The sequence below is a fragment of the Peromyscus leucopus genome, chromosome 8b, assembly GCF_004664715.2.
Source record: "Peromyscus leucopus breed LL Stock chromosome 8b, UCI_PerLeu_2.1, whole genome shotgun sequence".
NCBI lineage: Eukaryota > Metazoa > Chordata > Mammalia > Rodentia > Cricetidae > Peromyscus > Peromyscus leucopus.
Genome location: NC_051086.1, coordinates 90,896,405 through 90,901,463, shown reverse-complemented (window position 1 = coordinate 90,901,463; position 5,059 = coordinate 90,896,405).

Genomic DNA, 5,059 nt, shown 5'->3' with positions numbered 1-5,059 from the left:
AAGCCAGCATGGTCTACATAGTAAGTTCCAAGTCAGCCAGGGCTACATAGTGAGACTATGTAGGAAGAGAGAGAGGAAGGAACGGATGGGAGAGGGAGGGAAGGGGGGGGGAGAGGAAAGAGAGACCCCGCCCACCAAGAGTGCTCTCCCTGCCTTCTCTTAGTCTGGAGTTCCAGGAGGCTTGAGCCAAACCATTCCACGCGCTGCCTCCTCCTCGGGACCTGCCAACCGCCGCCAGCCCAACCGCCACCACCGTGGGATTGCGGTGCATGGAAAGAACAGTCTGCAACGCCGCCATCCCACTGGCCTCCAGCAAGCAAGCCCCACGTCCAAAGCCCTGGCACTCAAACGTTTCGGTGTCAGAAACGGATATAGTGCAAACGAGACCGAATTAGATGTGCTTGTACATCAGACTGCCACTGAAAAGAATCCACCTGAGAAACAGGGGCGGTGCAGGAGGTGGGTGAATCTTATGTGGCGTGCAGTGGTTGGAGGAGAACAGGTGGAGAAGCTGCCGCTGTGAGTGCCCCAGAGACAGCTCCAAAAGAGGGGAGGAAGTTGTTACCGGTAGAGAGAACGTCTCAGCCCGAGATGTGGATTCTTAAAGCTGTTTTTATGGTGGCTGCAGAGATGGTTCAGTGGTTAAAAGTCCTTACTGATCTCCGAGAACCCGGGTTCAGTTCCCAGAATCCAGCTGGTGGTTCAACCATCAGTAACTCCACTTCGGGGGATCTACCACCAAGCATGCGCACTGTGCACATACATGCATACACACACACACACACACACACACACACACACACACACACACACTCATACACGTAAGTCTTTTTAAAAGTTTTTATGAGTCGGGCGATGGTGGCACACACCTTTAAGTCCCAGCACTCGGGAGGCAGAGGCAGGCGGATCACTCTGAGTTTGAGGCCACCTTGGTTTACGAAGTGAGTTTTCCAGGACAGCCAGGACTACACAGAGAAACCCTGTCTCGAAAAACAAAAAACAAAGTTGTTTTTATGGGTATTTATAAGGTGGGTGCCATTGGTATGTTCATGCCAGGGCCAAGCTTCCCTTGCGCCTGCAGAAGCAACAATCACTTGCAGGTGTGGTGGGTTCCCTGTTGCCTCGAGGTCTGTTGGCCACCGCGAGGGTGAAAGGGCAGAAGTGACGACAGAGACAGCTTCAGCGAGTCAGCTCAACTTTATTCCAGAGTATAGAAGACATATAGGATTGGGGTGGTACTGGGGCAAACCCTAGTTTACATTAGGTGGCACTCTCCTGTCATAACGCTGGGTTAGCGGCAGCAGGGCCCTATGGAAATAACTAGAGCTATTACTTAAGTACCACGTGGGCAGCGGGGGAAGCTCGTCGGCAGGGAGCTGTGAGACATCCTCCAGATAAGGCTGGGAAGAGAGCAGGAAGCCCGCTGGGAGGAGGGAGGGAGTCTTTTGTATTGTGGGTTTGGGGGGGGGCGCTGCTAAGCCTTGGTAGACTGCAACCTCTGACCAGAGGGGCCTCCCAACATGCAGGGTGCTCCTACACACACACGCACACGCACACGCACACGCACACACGGAGGAAGGGAGGGAAGAAGGGAAGAGAGGAGGGAGGCAGGGGGAGAGGAGAGAAGAGATTAAGCAGCCCTGGAGAAATTATTTAGTTGTGACTCAATTCCCTGTAAAATGGAGATTTTTTTTTTTTTTTTAGATTTATTTATTATGTATACAGTGCACATATCCCTGCAGGCCAGAAGAGGGCACCAGATCTGATTACAGATGATTGTGAGCCACCATTTGGTTGCTGAGAATTGAAATTGGGTCCTCTGGAAGAGCAGCCAGTGCTCTTAACCTCTGAGCCATCTCTCCAGGCTAGAGATTATCTTTTTTGTTTGTTTTGTTTTTTCAAGACAAGGTTTCTCTTTGTAGCCCTAGCTGTCCTGGTCTGTAGACCAGGCTGGCCTTGCACTCACAGAGATCCTCTTGCCTCTGCCTCCCAAGTGCTGGGATTCAAGGCGTGTGCCACCACCGCCCAGCTCCATTCAGCCTTTTTTTTTTTTTTTTTTTTTTTTTTTTTTGAGACAGAGTTTCTCTGTGTAGTTTTGGTGCCTGTCCTGGATCTCACTCTGTAGACCAGGCTGGCCTCGAACTCACAGAGATCTGCCTGGCTCTGCCTCCCAAGTGCTGGGATTAAAGGTGTGCGCCACCACCACCCGGCTCCATTCAGCTTTTTTAAAGAAGGAAAATTTAAAAAAGAAAACATTCTGTAACGTGAACAAACCTTGAGGGGAAAAGAACTGGCCAGTCACAAGAGACTAGCACTGAGTGGTTCTACGTATAGGTAGGATCCAGAATACTCAAACAGATCAGCTCTTTTAGAAAATGTGCGTTCTGGGGACTGAAGTCAAGCCTTTTATCTTCTAAGCTATCTCAACGGTCCCATTGAAAGCTTAGCTTTTGTATTTATATGGGTGTTTGTTTGCCTGCATGCATGTCTGTGCCCCATGTGCATGCAGTACCTGTGGAGGCCACAAGAGGGTGCTGGGTCGCCTGGAACTAGAATTACAGATAATCGCTAGCTGGCATAAGTGTGCTGGACTTGAAGCCCAGGTGCCCTGGAAGCACAGTCAGTGTGCTCTTAACTGTTGACATCTCTCCAGCCCGGTTTGTTTGGAGACAGTTCCCAGCGTGCAGCCCTAGCTGGCCTAGAATATGATATGCAGACTGAGTTAGTCTCAGGCTCCTAGAGATCTACTTGCTTCAGCTGCCTGAGTGCTGGAATTAAAAGCATGCTCCACCTTCCTGGTGTGTATGGTGTTTGTATGGGAGTTGCGTGCACTTCAGTGCAGTATACACAGAGGGAATTTGCTACCTCGGAACTGCTGTTACATGCAGTTATGAACTACCAGTCATGAGTGCTGGGAACTGAACTCAGGTCCTCTGCAAAAGCAGCCAGTGATCTTAACACTGAACATTTCTCCAGCCCCTGCTTTTTCTTTATTAAATTGTGATTCTTTTTTTTTTTTTTTCCGAGACAGGGTTTCTCTGTGTAGCTTTGCACCTTTCCTGGAGCTCATTTGGTAGCCCAGGCTGGCCTCGAACTCACAGATATCCGCCTGGTTCTGCCTCCCAAGCACTGGGATTAAAGGCGTGCGCCACCACCGCCCGGCCAAACATGGTTATCTAGCTTAGGAATTTTATTTTATTTTTATTTATTTATTTATTTATTTAGGTTTTTCGAGACAGGGTTTCTCTGTGTAGCTTTGCGCCTTTCCTGGAACTCACTTGGTAGCCCAGGCTGGCCTTGAACTCACAAAGATCCGTCTGCCTCTGCCTCCGGAGTGCTGGGATTAAAGGCGTGCGCCACCACCGCCCGGCTTGCTTTTTCTTTATTAAGACAGGGTCTTACGGTGTAGGCAAGGCTGGCTTCAAACTCATGACCTTCCCACCTCACAGTGTCACAGATGAGACATGTCCCTAATACTTCATGATACAAATTTCAACAGTCTTGTTGCCAAGAAGGGAATACCCACACAGCATTTTATTATTGGGTTTTTGTTGCTGTTGTTTGAATCCTTGGCTATCCTGGAACTCTCTATGTAGACCAGGCTAGCTTTGAACTCACTGAGACCTACCTGCCTCTTCCTCACAAGGGCACCACCATGCCTAGCGTCCTACATAGCATTTCTGTCTGTTTAGAGAAGAAAATAGTGTATTCTTTGCTGTGAAAAGGTAATTTAAGATTTTTTCTCCTTTTATTTATTTATTTATTTATTTATTTATTTATTTATTTATTTATTGTGTGTGTGTGTGTGTGTGTGTGTGTGTGTGTGTGTGTGTGTGTGTACATACATGCCAGGGTGCATATGTGGATGTCAGAGGACAACTTGCAGGGGTTGGTTCCCTATTTCTACCAGGTAGACTTCTAGGATTGAACTCAGGTCATCAGGTTTATGGGGCAAGTGCCTGCACTCTCTGAGCCATTTCACAGGTCCCGAAAGCTTAATTTTACTCCTTTTTGGTTGTTTTGATTTGGTTTTTCAAGACAGGGTTCCTCTGTGTAACAGCCCTAGCTGTCCTGGAACTCGCTCTGTAGACCAGGCTGGCACTTTTACTCCTTTATACACAGGTCCAGAAGCATACACTTCATTAACCCTTATGGAGATAATTATTGACACTTTAGACAAATAGATGACTCTTTTTAAGTGTAGAAGGGTGAAAGTAGATACAATGAGCCTCATGGGGGCCACTAAAAATAGTCCTTCTAGGCCCTAAGGGCCCCCACCACCACTTTGTGGGTTTTTGTTGTTTGTTTTTAAGACATGATCTCACATGTAGCCCTGGCTGTCCTGGAACTCTATCTGTAGACCAGTCTGGCTTCGAACTCAAGACTAGCCGCCCCCTGACCCTGACCCAAGTGCTGGGATTAAAGGCGTGCACCACCAGCAGGCCTTTGATTATTTATATTTTGTACACTAATTCTTGCATGTTATGATATGCATTCTCATTCTTTAAAAAAAATGCCTAGCAACAACAACAATAGAAGTTAGTCTGTGCCAACTGCTGTCCCTAGGATTAGCGGCACAGAAGTGAGGGATACAGGGTTCCCACCTTCTGGAACTCATGGGCTCATAGGGGCACAGGCTCAGATGTGCCAACCTATAGGTGATGAGGGGATGGGGATGGGATGGTTTGTATTCCGTATTATAGATAGGAATCTGTGTGTATTGTTAACTTAGCACATGAACTCTGTTAAACGGCTCACAGGCAGCGCTGGGGAGAAAGAGGCAGGCGAATCTCTGAGTTTCAGGCTGCCTTGTCTACATAGTAAGTTCCAAGCCAGCCAGGATGCTATATAGTGAGACCCTGTACTGTTTATGGGTGGCGGTGGTGAGGGGTGCTTTGTTCTGAGTTAACTCTCTAGCCCTGGTGGTTCCTAGAGGAGTATGGCTTGATACTAGCATGTACTAACTAGACTGTTCGAAGGTGCCTAAGTCCAGGCATCCAGAGAATGAGGAAGGGGTCCGAGGGGTGATAACGAGAGTCAAAATGTGGATGGCCATGTG